The 15330-nt window shown below is 40.2% G+C and overlaps 1 protein-coding gene across 2 annotated transcripts in view; it reads right to left on the bottom strand.

Moving 5' to 3' along the window:
• The window catches only part of LOC111870873 (peroxisomal targeting signal 2 receptor), a 94145-nt gene that overhangs the window by 34584 nt on the left and 44231 nt on the right, over nucleotides 1–15330 (bottom strand). The window contains exon 1 of one of the 2 annotated variants that reach the window (XM_023863482.2): nucleotides 7707–7792. The exons of the other annotated variant lie outside the window; for it this stretch is intronic. The gene's annotated coding sequence lies outside the window, so the exon portion shown is untranslated. Of the gene's footprint in view, nucleotides 1–7706; nucleotides 7793–15330 lie in introns of those variants that run through there. 2 annotated transcript variants of the gene reach the window in all.

Raw genomic sequence — 15330 nt, 5'->3', positions numbered from 1 at the left:
CCTTGATCCTTTGTGCATCTGCTTTTGTTTCAACCCTTGAGCAATCCTTCGTCCTTTGTTCATCCCCCTCTGTTTCAACCCTTGAGCAAACTTTGTCCTTTGTGCATCCCCTTCTGTTTCAACCCTTGAGCAAACCTTGATCCTTTGTGTGTCCGCTTCTATTTCAACCATTCAACAAACATACACTTCCAATGAAGTGTAGTATTTTATTTACAGGAGCGTCTTGGTGGTCACCTGGTTCCGTAAGGTGATGGCGCAGGAGACGAAATCTTAATTAAGCTATGACCTCACAGTCACATAGGATGTGTGTGACTGATTCGTCTCTTTCTAGGTACATTTCGCAAATGGGACTATTCGCTAAATCCAATTTTGAAGACGTGACCTTTCAGGTGACAGTGTCCTGTGAGTAGTCCTGTCGCCCACCGTAATTGGTTCCTGAGTTTTAATAGTTCCTTGCTTTTTATGACAGAATGTCCTTGTAGGGATTCCTTTGCCTGTTCGAGTCCTGTTAAGGATTCCAAGAATTTCTGATAGTCTCTGTTTGTTCAGGTGGGCATGCGGTAGCGTAGTTCGTTAAGGCACTAAGCTAGGCCGCGCCATAGCTCAAGCGGTTAGTCGCTGGCTTCCCATCGCGGTGGCCCGGGTTCGATCCCGGTCTGGTCAAGTGGGATTTGTGGTGGGAAAAAAGTGGCGCTGGTGCGGGTTTTCTCTGAGTACTTCGGTTTCCCCTGCCAATCTTCATTCCACCAAATTTTCCATCATCATAATCACCCAGGACTGGCTACAATAGGCCAATCAGTGGCCGCCTTGCCGAGTGGACCCAGTTGGACTCCACTCACCACTAAAAAAGGCACTAAGCTACATGCCGGAAGGTCGCGGGATCGAATACCGATGAAATGGATTTTTCAATTTACCTAATCCTTCCAGCCGCACTATGGCCCTGGGGTCGACTAAGCCATTAACAGAAATAAGTATCAGATATATTCTTGGGGGTAAATGGCGGCCGGCACGTAAGAATGACAACCTTGCCGCCATCTGTGAGCCGATTATCTAGATAATGTGGGAACCTCAACATCTCACAACCCTATGGGCCTTCACGGCCTGTTATAGGGATGGCTTAACTATCTACTTTTACTGTATGTCCAGTCCCTTACAGCCTCCTTGGCAATTCTTGCTGAAGCGCCGTAAGCGGGTTCAGGTTCTACGAGTATAAGCGGAAATTAAGCTCCAGATTTTGCCAGTTGATCAGCAGTTTCATTGCTTTCAATACTCACGTGTCCCGACACCCATATCAGTTGAACTCTGCTGGGACAGTTATTTACACTTGAACTCTGTAGGTACTTGGACTCACACGCCATGTTTACGTTCTTCAGAACACAGTTCCCGTGAGGTAAGTCGCATAAAGAAAATTTTATTTCCTCATTAGAACAGCCTAAATGTGTTTAAATGTCACATATATAAAACTGCAGTATACTGCTCGAAAACACAGCTAAATTATCCTAAAAACAAAATTGCAAATACATCATTCCAACGTCTAGTGAAAAGAAAAAATATATCGTTACCACTGCTTAATTCCATCTCCCCTGAGAACGAGGGGACGTCGTCGTTTCTATAGACAATAACACAGAAAAAATAGTCCCGTGTAAATATGTATATATTTCCCACAAGCGTATGAATGGGGGAAGCACGATCCAGTAACTTTCTATCCATGACGTAATGCTCTACGTCACTGACTGATGATGACGCCTCTTTGTTCCTATAGCAGACGGACTATATTTTACTAGGAGTAGGATCTCACTGTAGTCACGACGCTAGTGGGATTCTCGTGGAGAAAACAGATTGATTTGAAAATGAACTCGTGCATGTAGAGGGAAAAATTGACAGATTTCGCGGGGCTGTATCAGTAGAAGCACCATCTTTTCTTGCATTTGTACGTACATTTGCAGTCTCGGCGGACGAGCAAAGTGACCGATGTTTGGCCACTTTGTAAATGGATTTGGAAACCTGTTATTGTTGTTATTATTATTATTGGTGTCTGACTTTATGTTGTACTTGTCCATAATCTAATTACTTGTATCTACACTCTGCTCTGCTCTGTCTGTAATTGGCCTTGCGGCTGTTGACTCGGCACATAAATAATAAAGAATTGAAGAACTGAATTACTGGCGTATGCGGTTGGTCGATGCACTATGCTACAAGCAGGAAGATCGCGTTTTTGATTCCCGATAACGTGATTAGATCTTTCAATTGACCTAACCCTTCCAGCCGCACTATGGCCCTAGAGGCGAATGAACCTCTAACAGAAATGAATACCAGGAACATTCCTGGGCGTAAAAGGCGGCCGACACGTAAGGCTGACCTCACCGCCATCTGTGAGCCGATTGTCTAGAAAATTCGGCAGCCTCGACGTCTAACAACCATGTGGGCCTCCGTGGCCTCTTACAGGTATAGCTTTATCTTTTATTACAATTCATTATTATTATTTTGTTTGTCTGCATTATTCATTTATGTTAATGATATTATTATTATTATTATTATTATTATTATTATTACTGTTTGTTTGTTTACTTGTCTGCATTATTGTGTTCTCCTCCAGTACTTGCCTGTAATTTGTCTTTGACTTTATGTTGCTATAATGTAATTAATTGTATCTACCCTGTGCTCTGTCTGTAATTGGCCTTGCGCCTGTTGACTCGGTACACAAATAATAAAGAATTGAATTGAATTATTATTATCCGTCACCTCTTTCAAAAGAATCTAACTGGTAGAACTGGATGAAATATATGTCTTAATAGCTTACAAGTGTACATGCGCAGATCCAACCATAATTATAGACAATCTGAGGTGTGTTGAACTTGTTAGATCTATACACTGAGTCATATAACAATTTATTACAGACCCACATTAACTCCATTACAACAGACTGATAAAGGTCGAAAAATCTGAAGAGAACAGCCGTTTGTGGGACAGAAGAATTACATTAAAATGAGTACTAGGCAAAATACAGGGGAGGGTGTAAACTGAAATCATCTGACCCAGGACTGCATTCAGTGAAGATCTATTGTTAATGTGATACCTACGCAACTATCAGCTTCTCAACAAAGACACTTTATAAGAGGGTTAACGAAATTAAATTTGAGCGTCAAGTGACGAAATACGGGCTATAGGCCGCCTATAAAAATTAGAATTGAATGAATACATCAGTTTTAAATATTGACCCTCCCAATAACAAATTCAACCTACAGTCGTTAACTGTTTCAAAGTTATCAACGAGGTATATCGCTGAATTTATTTCGTGTCTTGGAAAATTACAGCCCTATTATTCTTCAACAATTAAAGCCAATCCCGTAGGTTTCCTGTACCCCACCGTGTACTGAACACAGAATTCCCACATGCGTTACTGGGGACATGCGGTAGCGTAGTTGGTTGAGCACTATGAACAAGCCGGAAGGTCATGGGGATCGAATCCCGATGAGGTGGATTTTTTTTTCAATTGACCTAATCCTTCCAGCCGCACTATGGCCCTGGGGTCGACTCAGCCTCTAACAGAAATGAGTACCAGGAATATTCCTGAGGGTAAAGAGCGGCCGGCGCGTAAGGCTGACAACTTTACCGCCATCTGTGAGCCGATTGTCTAGAAAATGTGGTAGCCTCGACCTCTTACAACCCTATGGGCCTCTACGGCTGTTACAGGGATAGCTTTACCCTGTCTACCTACATGCTGTACTGTGTCGTATATTGAATTCGCCTCTGTGGTCTAGTGGTCAGAGTTCCTGGCTACAGATCCAGAGGTCCGTGTTTGATTCCCTAAGCTACCACATTTTATGAGAAGTAGTGGGTTTGGAACGAGGTCCACTCAGCCTCGTGAGGATAATTGAGGAGATATTTCAAGGAAATAGCGGCTCCGGTCCAGAAAACTGAGATTAACGGTTGTTGAGGATCCGTTGCGCTGACCACGCGACACCCTCTATGGGCAAAAGTTGGTACTAACTTTGCCGACAAGCGGCGGTCGCACGGTGGGTATAGTTCGCTCGCGGACTACAGGCCACGGGGTTTTTTTTTTTTGTTTCCATGGTGTATAGTAGCCGGGATTATTATGGTGACGCAGACATATTGTTTTATTGCTGCTGGAAGAAGTTCGAATATTTATTTCCATTCTTCTAATCCCATTAATAAAATTTTGTATCTTCAGACGTCTGTATTTAAACACAGTGACAGAACATTTCCCTATGGGCGATATTCCGTGGTTGTTACCTTATTTACTAAATGAAGCAGTTCATAAATGTCACACCAATACGGAAATTTACTACGTATTTTAAACATTTTCCAGTGGAAGAATTTCAGAATTATATCTTAAAGTTGATGGTGCGGTATAATTATTTCTTGAGAAGCCATGTTGGATAATGTCCATATGCAGCGTCAGGCTACACATCGTCATTGTTGAGTCATTAATTGTTAAGCAGCGTATTGCCGATTCAATTGCCAATCACTCTCCGAAGCATTGTCATCTTCAGACTGGACACTCCACTGAACTATTCTGACTTCCAACTGAACTGATCTACTCCTTTGTAGTCCTTCAGTTCTCCTGGTTGCGCCCCCTTATAACTCCTCGGCATGAAGCCTACGGAAAGCACAGTTTTCTGTTGCTAAGAATGCGTATTCATTGGTCCGTTACCTAGTAGTGCATATCCTTTTATTCTTGAGAGCGTAACTTCGGGAATGTGTTTACCGGGCCGTTGCTTAGCAATGGGAATATACGTTACAATAATATTCGGCCAATTACATGGAACTGTTTATACAAATTCTTCGCATCTTTACTGCGAAATGAAATACATAATGACCTGATACTAATTAACAAGGAAGCAGTATTTGATTGTTATTATGTTTCCAATATTTTAACTACTACTGAGAAAGAAAGAAACAATACACCGGACGAAGAACGGGCACTTCTGCTAATCGAGAACGTAAATTAAAGGTTACCACAAACTATACTAACATAAGAGCGGCCTCCGTAGTCTAGGGGTAACGTTCCCACCTCATGGCTCAATGTATGTGGGTTTAAACTCGGCGGAGGTCGTGGAAATTTAAGGGCCGAAAAATTCAGGGAACAAGTCCTCCGGGAGGGACTTTAAGCCCTGGGTCCTGTGTCGTAGATTTACGGCACGTAAAAGATCCTCATGTCTTTAGGAGACCTCTGAGCAAAATTAGGCAACAATTTCCCGCCCAAGTAGTTTCCAATGCCTCTGGTAGATGGGGGAAATATCAGGTACCGACGGCCGACCTCGTTGGCTGAACGGGGCTGATAGCACTCACCAGTACCGGTAGGGTATGGAGACAGTAGAAATTAAAGGGGGACGCATAATGGACCGATAACTGGTCTAAGTGCATGGGGAAACTCACCCCCTCTAATAATAATAATAATAATAACATAAAATACTAACATAAGGAATTACATTTAAAGAAATCCAGAATGTAAATTGTTAAGTAATGTCGTAGATGAGACATGTGGATGTACACAAAATCAAAATTTCGGAGGAACATACTTCCTCCATCTTCAGGGTTGAAAAGTAATCCAAGCATGTAATCAGCAAAAATCATCCGGCAAAGCAAAACTTATTCATGCCAAGCAATTAAAATGCATGAAGAATGCAGTAAGTAGAACTGCATTCTTAGATTACTCTTCGACCCTGAAGATAGAGGCAATGCGTTCGTCTGAAACGTCAGTGAACTTCTACTTGGCCACACGGCGTTAAACCCCATTAAGAAAGGGCGAAGATTGAACTTGTAACCATGAGGCTTTGGCAACAATGCGAATAGTAATATAATCTGTGTTTGTGTCATAAAGACCGTAGAATCGAGATGTTTGATAGTCATCAAAACAATGACACGAAAATCATTCATTCGTTGCCTCATTATATGGACAGATACTCGGGGCGGTGGAGGAAAAGCTCCTTTCTTATGCACCCAAAAAAGCTATAGAAATTATGTGTTTTACCATTTTTGGTGAGAACTCGTCAGAGGATGGTACGTGGCTGTTATGTAGGTCTGTGGTCCTGGTGCGAGTCACTGCTCTTTTTGTTATGGTCGTGCCTTGAGCTGACGTGTGCTTGTCGAACCGCGGAGCTCTCACGAGGGGGGAAACTCAATGGGGTATATAAACTGAGGTAGATCAACCAAGAGCATCAACAGTTCACACAGCAACATGAAGAAGGAACAGTTGATATCTCAGGTAAGGTTACCAAATTCAATCCTGGTCTCAAATACATCGAAATTACGAATAATTCTCACGTCCACTTCTTCAAATGATTCAAACGGTTGCAAGACTAACAGCATTTCCTTACTGAGGGGGCTCTTCCGTGTTGAATTTAATTAGTACAAAATATTCTTTTGTATGTACATAATAACTGTAATAAGTTAACATGACATTCATTGATCAATTATAACACATAATTTGAATTAATAATTTCACTGATAATGATTAATACCAAAATCGGCCACGCCATAGCTCAAGCAGTTAGTCGCTGGCTTCCCATCGCGGCGACCCGGGTTCGATCCCGGGGCTGGTCAAGTGGGATTTGTGGTGGACAAAGTGGCGCTAGGGCAGGTTTTTTCCAAGTACTTCGGTTTCCCCTGCCAATCTTCATTCCACCAATTGCTCCACAATCACCCTCACCTATCATCTGGGGCTGGTACAATAGGCCAGAAGTGGCCGCAGTACAAGGGACTTAGTCCCACCCCACTAGCAATAAAAAGAATAAATAAAAATACCAAAATATTTAGAGCACACATGTGTTGTGTTTCTGAACAAACAGTATGATGCATAAAGCAGAATGCTTAATAATGCTACTGTGGATACTTTATGACGAGGTAAATGTGAGGACGTGGAGAGAATTCTGAATTAGGCCTAAAACATTAAATAAGTCACGTGACATTCAGACCATTTCGTAGTGCAACAAAAAGTGATGTGTTTTCACTGCTGTCTCATTGATTTGAAGCTCCTTAATGTACAATGCAGTCACCAAGAGTTGCGACTGCAGTAAATTTATATGCATTTATTAACCGACGCCATAAATGTCACAGACTATATAGCATCCAATGATTACATGATAGGACATAATGAATTGCAAAAGGACGCTGCAGGATGCCGCAATGTCCTAATTTCAGATAATAACCGGAATTTACCTAGAGGGCCAGCGGAAAACCACGAAAAACATAATTTAGGATAGTAGGTGTCCTGACCGAGGTTCGAACCGGGGACTTACAGAATATAAATCAGAAGCATTATAGATTGAAGCAATGTGCTCGGTAACGGCAACATATAGCAGAACGCTGCTTAGCGGGAATATATATTCATAAAAATATCATAATAAATAATGCTATTCTTTCAACGCAGTTTATTTCAAGAAATCTCCGCTGGTTTATGAGCACATTCTTTAGCGATGTGTAATTATGTAAAGAGCAATAGCTTCTGGGGTATGACGCCGCCTAGTCTGGTAGAAATTCACGAACATTACGGAGAAACGTATTACCTCCATCTTCAGGGTTTAAGACTAAACCAAACAAGTAGATTTTCTGATTTCTGGTTGCTTACTTGGCTTACTCTTCTATCCTGAAGATGGGGGCAGTGCATTCCTCCGTAACATTGTTAAAAGTTCCACCAGACTATACGGTATCACAACCGAGAAGGTAATGTTCTTGATACTCACCGTGAAAACTCAAGGCACTGTTCTGGTTTGGAGCTAATGATGTTGATTACGCTGACAGGTGGCAGTGCTGCTGCTTGTGGCACTTCCGGCAGTTTTGGCCAAGGTGGGGGAAGCTGGAAGCGGGAAGAGAGTTCCCAAGCAAATCCATACCAAAGGTGAGTACCAGGCACTCAGCTAACATGGCCCATCAGCATGGATGGATCCCATGTCGGATTGTTCAAACATTATGGTCGATGAAGACTTCTGTTTTCTGTGATATAACGCCATGTAGTCCGTTAAAAGTCTACCGACGTTTCGGATGAACATGCAGCCTACATTTTCATGGTCGAAGAATAAACCAATCATGAAATCAGCATGAAGCAACTGAATAAACAGCAAGAAACTAGCATGAAGGAATGTGGAGGTGACATGTTTCTCCAAAACGTCGTTGACTTTCAATGGCCTATATGGCATCATATCCACGAATATAGACTTCTTCATAACCACCGCTGTGAAGACATTGGCAATTCCTTTGCCTTAAAACAGATATATATTTTAAAATATAGTAGACATGCCAACATCAGAGTTTAATTCTCTTCAGAAATTTGACTAGTTCAGACTCACAATCCTGTTCACAAGGCAGAGCACGTAACTTCTCTCTACAATACCGCAATGCACACAGAAATAAGGAGAATAAAAATCGTTAAGAACCTCTAACTCTTGTACGAGATGGAATAAAGCAGCAGATAAAGAGATAAGCTACATGTTCTATGGCCGAAGTATTAGGGGTTCGATTCCCGACTCTGGCGAGAGGATTATCTCTCTTCCACAGTGTCTACACTCGTTCTATGGCCCATCTAGTCTCGTCCTACCCAGTGAGTACCGAGGCCTCTATTTTGTGCTGAGATTAGTCCACAGTCACCCTACGTCTTCACGGCATTGTGCTTAATTAATTAGGCAAATAAACAACTTTACTTTTCTGTCTTTTACATCTAATTCCTATAATTGCTCCTTGGCTGTACTGTAATTACAATAGTAAATTCGATAAATCAACTGCTCTGTTAAGAACTTTTTCTTCTATTTTCGACATGAATTTCCAAATAAGTTTTACATAAAATCACATTATCCTCTGTACATAACGTAAAACTAACTTCCGTAGTTCCAATATTCTCAGTTCCTCCGTCTCTATTCTCGTTGCTAGGAGACCGTAACAGATTCACAAATGGCGAATGCTGCAGTCTGGCTGCTAGCGTGTCACCAGACCACTAATCGCAAGCAATACCAATAAAAATGGGTTCCTCTTCTCCATTCAATAAACTGATGTTTCTCATGGAATCAGCTATAAGCCCTGTGTAGCTAACAAGTCACGGTTGTTCTTAGTTCAGCAAGCGCCACGTCATGGAAGCGGGTAGATTCACCGCTCGACTAATGTCTCAGAACTGCTATGTCTAAATGCTTCTGACAATGGTGTATTATAATAAACATGTCTATTATTTCGGACATCGTCAATCCTCTTGAATTATTCATAATACAATGTTTCGAAGACTGAATATGTTTCCGTCATCAAGGCCTAATGAAGGACCAGTGATGGAGATGTCCCAACGGGCAAAATCTTTCTTTCCTTACAGTTGACGACGGAAACAGATCCAGTGATTAAGAAATCTAAATAATTAGGACCGTGTCCACACTGATAATGCGCGTCTGAAAGCCGCGTGGTCGCGCTTTCGTCGCAGTCCAACAGAGAGAGATCCGTTAATTCCAGCAGGTGGCATTTCCGCATGACCTGACTTCCAGACCAACATTCGCCACCGTCTATTACGTCGAATTAAATAGCGGCGTTTCCTCCACGCGGGATTATACCGTTATAAATCAGTGGCCAGAGCCTTGTTTCTGAGAACAGGGTGCGCCATGGGAAAGTGGGGTCGAATTCAAGACACACCGCAGCGTGACACAACTTTCCGAAGGCCCATTTACTTACTTACTTACTTACTTGGGCCGCGCCATAGCTTAAGTGGTTAGTCGCCGGCTTCCCAACGCGACGCCCCGTGTTCGATCCCGGGTCTGGTCAAGTGGAATTTGTGGTGGACAAAGTGGCGCTGGGGCAGGTTTTCTCCGAGTACTTCGGTTTCCCCTGCCAATCTTCATTCCACCAATTGCTCCACAATCACCCTCACCTATCATCTGGGGTTGGTACAGTAGGCCAGAAGTGGCCGCAGTACAAGGGACTTAGTCCCACCCCACTAGCAATAAAAATATTTACTTGACTCTACAGCACACTAAGAACCTCGGCCTTGTTTACAATACATGTTCTCTCTTCTCTAGTATTTGCCTTTTGCTTCCATCTACTCAGTTTCAGCTCTAGCAAATCATCCTTTACATTCTGGAGCCATCTAAAATTGAGCCTTTCCAGCTTGTCTCATTTCTTCTGTTCTGGGAATGTTTATTACTTACTTGGACTGGTAAGAGGCTTAGGCGTTTATAACAATGCACATTCTTCTTTGTAATTTGTCTTTTACGCACGCCTCTTCATTTTACTCTCTCGTCAATCATTCTCTACATCTTCTACTATTCTCCATCAGGGCCTTCCCACTTGTCTTGTCCCGTCTGACCTCGAAAGTTCATTACTTACTTACTCGTCCCTCCGGTCCTCTAGGAACTCTCGTATTCTTTACTGCAGAAACCTATTTTTTCTGTAACAGTTGACATTTCTCCATTTATTCACTTTCAGCTCTCGTTTATCATTCTCTACATCTTCCAACAATTTAATTATGGCCTCTTCTGGTCTTCAAAGGTTCATTGCTGGAAAACCAGCCTCACCTCGAACAGCGATCCTGTTCCGGTCTTGTGACCGGTTTCGTTCCACATCAAGTGTAACGGATTGGGGTAACCAACCAGACAAATCTGTATCAGTCCGTCTGCTGGCACCTGTAAACTCTCACGTAACAGTTGCAGTTTATCTGGAATGAAAGCGACAGGGGGCACAATATTTCGTAATTAATGATTAATTGTTTAACCCTTTCCATGTTATGCATGAGCTTTCAAATAATGGCATTTATGTTCTAGGTTTCTTCTGCGCCTGACAAGCATTAACAAAGAGCCCCTTTCAGAGTCTATCGGCAGTCAAAATTAGTTATGGCCTTTCAACAATACAGAAATAAGAAACTCCTGGCTTTCGTGAAATCTGAAACTTCAGCATCGTGTTCATGATAATCCAATGATTGGACGCTATCCTGAGCTTGTCCAATAGAACCTAGTTCTTGTGATTTCTTCCGTGCCGTTATTCTGAACAAAATGTTGCATATATTTCTCGTTTGTTCCACGCGTTCTACATGACCCGAATATTTAAATCCTGTTAGCTTGTCTGTTTCTATCTTTGTAATTTGTTTAACGATGCTGTTACCTCAGACTGTATAGCGGCAAACGATTGGATGACGGTGAATAATGAATTGAAAGATGAGGTCATGGTATATTTTAAGATAGGATCCAGGAATTTGCCTGGACGAACTGACGAAAACCACGTAAATCTCAGTGACAATAGCTGGAGTCCCGGCTTAAGCTCGAGCCGGATGCCTTCGAAGGAGGAGCGTTATCCCTTGAGTCAGTGTCTATCTGTATGTCTGTCCATCTATGGCTCTACAGCGCTTGTGGACCTTTGCTGCTTTTTCAGTTTCTTAATCTATACACAGCCGGTAGGACTAGTTGCACAGGGGATCAGCCCCTCGCAAGGCCGCTACCTACATACAGAAGAACACAAATACAGTATAAATGCTTACTGATATCCATGCCTTGAGTAGGATTCGAACCCACGATACCACTGCTCGAAAGGGCGAAGACGGTTCATGTCTTAGGTCGCGCAGCCACTGTGATCGGCTTGAGTCAGTGTCCTCGGTATAATCTTTCTTAATTTTATTACCCTAATATTATTATTTTAAACGTAAATATTACGAAGCTCCTAATTACATAATATTTAGTATTTCGCTAAAAAAAGTTTAGTGTTACAAACGCTGAACACTGCGTATCTAATAGCGCTATTGACTTCTTAATTTAGCCAATCCATACGACGTCACATTTACGGCTTCCACGTGATCAAGAATTCGCACATGTCATTTTCTAGAAGCCTCACAACTGTGACCTACTTTTCGTTTCTTTGAGAGCAAAACGTTCGATTATTTAATGTTCCGCCATCTTGCGGTGCTTATATTAATATCGCACATTAAAACTGTTAATGGAACCGCCCTTGCACACGCACACACACACACACACACACAGAAAGTGATGTAACGCTGAGATAAACGCTCTGAAATTATAAAATTTTGGGTTACTATGACAAAAAACTGTCGAAAGTTAAATTGCGTGATTTTCGGATTTGGATTTGTGAAGTGTTGTAAACTATATAGAGGAAATGGTTCTAAAATTGATTATTTATTCGTGTTATTCATGGGAGTTGTTGTTAAATGTCCCGCCATAACGCATCATTTTATAAAATGTAGGACTGGAAAAGAATATGAGGGAAGTTAATAGTATGAAAGCTTACGATGATCAAACTTCTTGCTAAATTCCCCATGGGTTTGGATTAGTGACTCGATTTATTGATCACTTACAGGTCATATCTACAAATAACTATAACACTACCACTACTTTCGCACTTTACAGTTCACTAGAGCACATAGTATTATCAGTCTGTTACAGGACGTTTCCTGGTAATAGCTCCAACTGCTATTCCTCTGTCTCCGGCTCAAGTCCTCTCTTCACAGACTCCCGTACAGAACTGACTAAGCTCTAACCATGTCGCCTGTTTATAACATCTCGGCACGGACCACACAGATGAAACAGTTCTTCTATTCTTGTGTTCGTGACTGCTGCTGCAGGAACATGTTTACCGAGCCGTTGCACACTACAATATGTAGAATATAAAGTGTGATATTCTCTGGGGTGTCCATCTGAGGGTTGTTTGTTGTTTTCAGGCGCCGTTGTGAATTCGGATTCTGATCACAATACCGCGGAAACGGGTTTCGGAGCGGCGGGCATCGGAGGTCACGGCAAATACTTCCAGTAAGTAATGGGCCTACTATGAAGAAGCGGTACAGAGCTCTTTGTTATGTTCTTAAAAAAATTACCAATTCTAGGTCAAAATTATAAAGCTTATCATGACAAATATATGAGTGAAAATGTGATTCAAATTGCCAACAAATGAATCGAAATTTCCAGTTCTAACAGAAATTCGTTGCTATAAATTAAATATCATAAACAAATTCTTACAAGTATAGGACTGTGTCTGCAAATTTCACTTTTATGTAACATAAGATAACAGCTGAGGACATCAGCACTGACTAGGAGATTACGATATAAAATAATTATAAATTTTATAAATTGAACACGTAAGAGTTTAATTCTTCTACATAGAACATTCTATTTACATCTCAAAATATAAACTAATGTCCACAAATTAATCACAGAGTTCTGAGGGTCACCATATTTCATTTCGTCTTCGTGATTTAGGACTGATTGTCTTTGTAGCAGACATCATACTGGATGTGTAATTTCTAAGCTTTCTATAACATAATGCAGTTAAGCAAATAAGATTTGAAACAATTTTTTTTGCAAATTAAAAATAATTAATTTTTGTCAATTCGTTGATTTTTGAAATCATAAATTTGAACTTCAGCATACCTATAATCTATGACCATATATGTTGGAATAAATTTTTTAATAGATTTTATACATTTAAAATTTACTAAAACTACTGTTCTTGGAATATATAATTGAAAATATCATCGATTATATTTTAAATAGAAATTGCGTTTAGAATGAAATGTATTGTTTTCTAAATGTAGCAATGTGAATTTGTTAGTTTCGGTAGTAATCAGTTACTTCGACATGGAGATGACGTCAATTTTAACAAAATATTCTCCCTATCAACGTAAAGTGAACATGTAAATGACTACATCAAAATCAGCAATTACAACACAGGATATTAAGGGAATTTTGTTTAAAATTATATTCAATTTAGACTCCTATCCCCACTGTTATCATTCACTGACATGTTTATGTTACATTTTACATTAAATTCCGCAGATGAAAATAGTAATACTAATTTATATTGCAAAAACTGATTCAAACTAGATTTCGCTACCGCAAGTTTTAAACTCACATCAGTGATATTTTCTTCCAATTTGAAAGGCTCATGTTCAAATAAAAGCCCTGATTAATTAATCCTTCATATTCTTGTATTCTCTTTTTTATATAACTTATTTTAGCCAAGCAATGAAATATTAAAGAGGAATATTTCTCATATTTTTCTAATTTGCATTTGTCTTTGATTCGGTGAACGCACGTCTAATGAAACTTGCCGCTGTTCATAATTCTGTAAAGAAATCTAAACATTAATTACGTTACATTTAATTTCAGTATAGTTTGTGTACAAGTGTATAAGGCTTATTAATGTCTTCTTCCAACTTAAGTATTGTGTGCTGCAGATGTTTTAAAATTTGTCTTTTCATCTACTTATAGGTCTTCTCATGTCTCTCTGTCCTCTAGGAGAATATGAGTGTAATAATTTTGAATAATTAATGCCCTGCATTCTATTTACGTATTCTAACCAACTTAACTAATATTTCTTTACATCTTAGGGCATATTCGCACTTAGAAGTAGATCCTTTTGTTTTCTCGTTTGGTGTTTTATTTTGTAAAGTTGCTCATGATAATGAGCCTTAGATCATTATCAGTAGCAACTTTACAAAATAAAGCAAATGAGATGCCTTAGATTCTATGGCATCTCATATGAGGGCTGTTTATTCTTTTGGTTTCTCTTTTGTCTTTCTTATAACCCCGTTTCCTTTCCAAAAACACAAGAATTACTGACACAAACTGTAACATTGTCACAGGGCCCACATAACAGATAAACGATTTTAAAATACATAACCAATTAACTATCGCTATGGTACTAAATCTTCCTCTAAACACTTATAATTTTTAAATGAATCTGAATTTCTCTTTTATTATGTAACTTGAAGATACATCACCGTTATTAAGTACCTCATTAGTTTGCCTCGGGTCACTTCAGCCCAGACAGCTTCTTTCTAAGGTCAACTTTAATATTATCTTCCTGCCTAATCCTCGGTGCCCCATATTCTCTTCCAATTGACTTCTATATCATCTCATCTGTTTTTATTTGAATACAGAAAATTTAGCAGCATCACAAAAACGATGGAAAATACATTTACAACACAACTAGGTGTCTTCAGGACACTGTGGGATACAACACAGCATTTTTATACATGACATTTCTATGTGTAAGCTTAATACATGCTAACCGTTTGAAGCTTGAACCTCATGTACATTATTATAGTTTCAAAATCGAAGTCTTACCTCACAGATAACACTGTCTCCAGTACAAGATCAACCAATTAATTCTGTTTGAGAATACAGTCATAATATTCATTGTGAGAATCATACGAACCCCATCAATAACACTCCGTAGGTAAAATGCAGCGCTTCTTTAAACGTTAAACCTGGTGGTAAGTATGGTTACCGCTATGAACTAACACTTCAAATATGATGTACAAATAATGCCAGAACTCTTAAGTGATTTTAAGCAATTAGAAGTTCCGAAAATATTCTCGTATTGCTTGTCATGTGATTGACG

The sequence above is a fragment of the Cryptotermes secundus genome, unplaced genomic scaffold (assembly GCF_002891405.2).
Source record: "Cryptotermes secundus unplaced genomic scaffold, Csec_1.0 scaffold709, whole genome shotgun sequence".
Lineage (NCBI taxonomy): Eukaryota > Metazoa > Arthropoda > Insecta > Blattodea > Kalotermitidae > Cryptotermes > Cryptotermes secundus.
The sequence above is the reverse complement of the archived record's forward strand: the minus strand, read 5'-3'. Positions and strand labels throughout refer to the sequence as shown.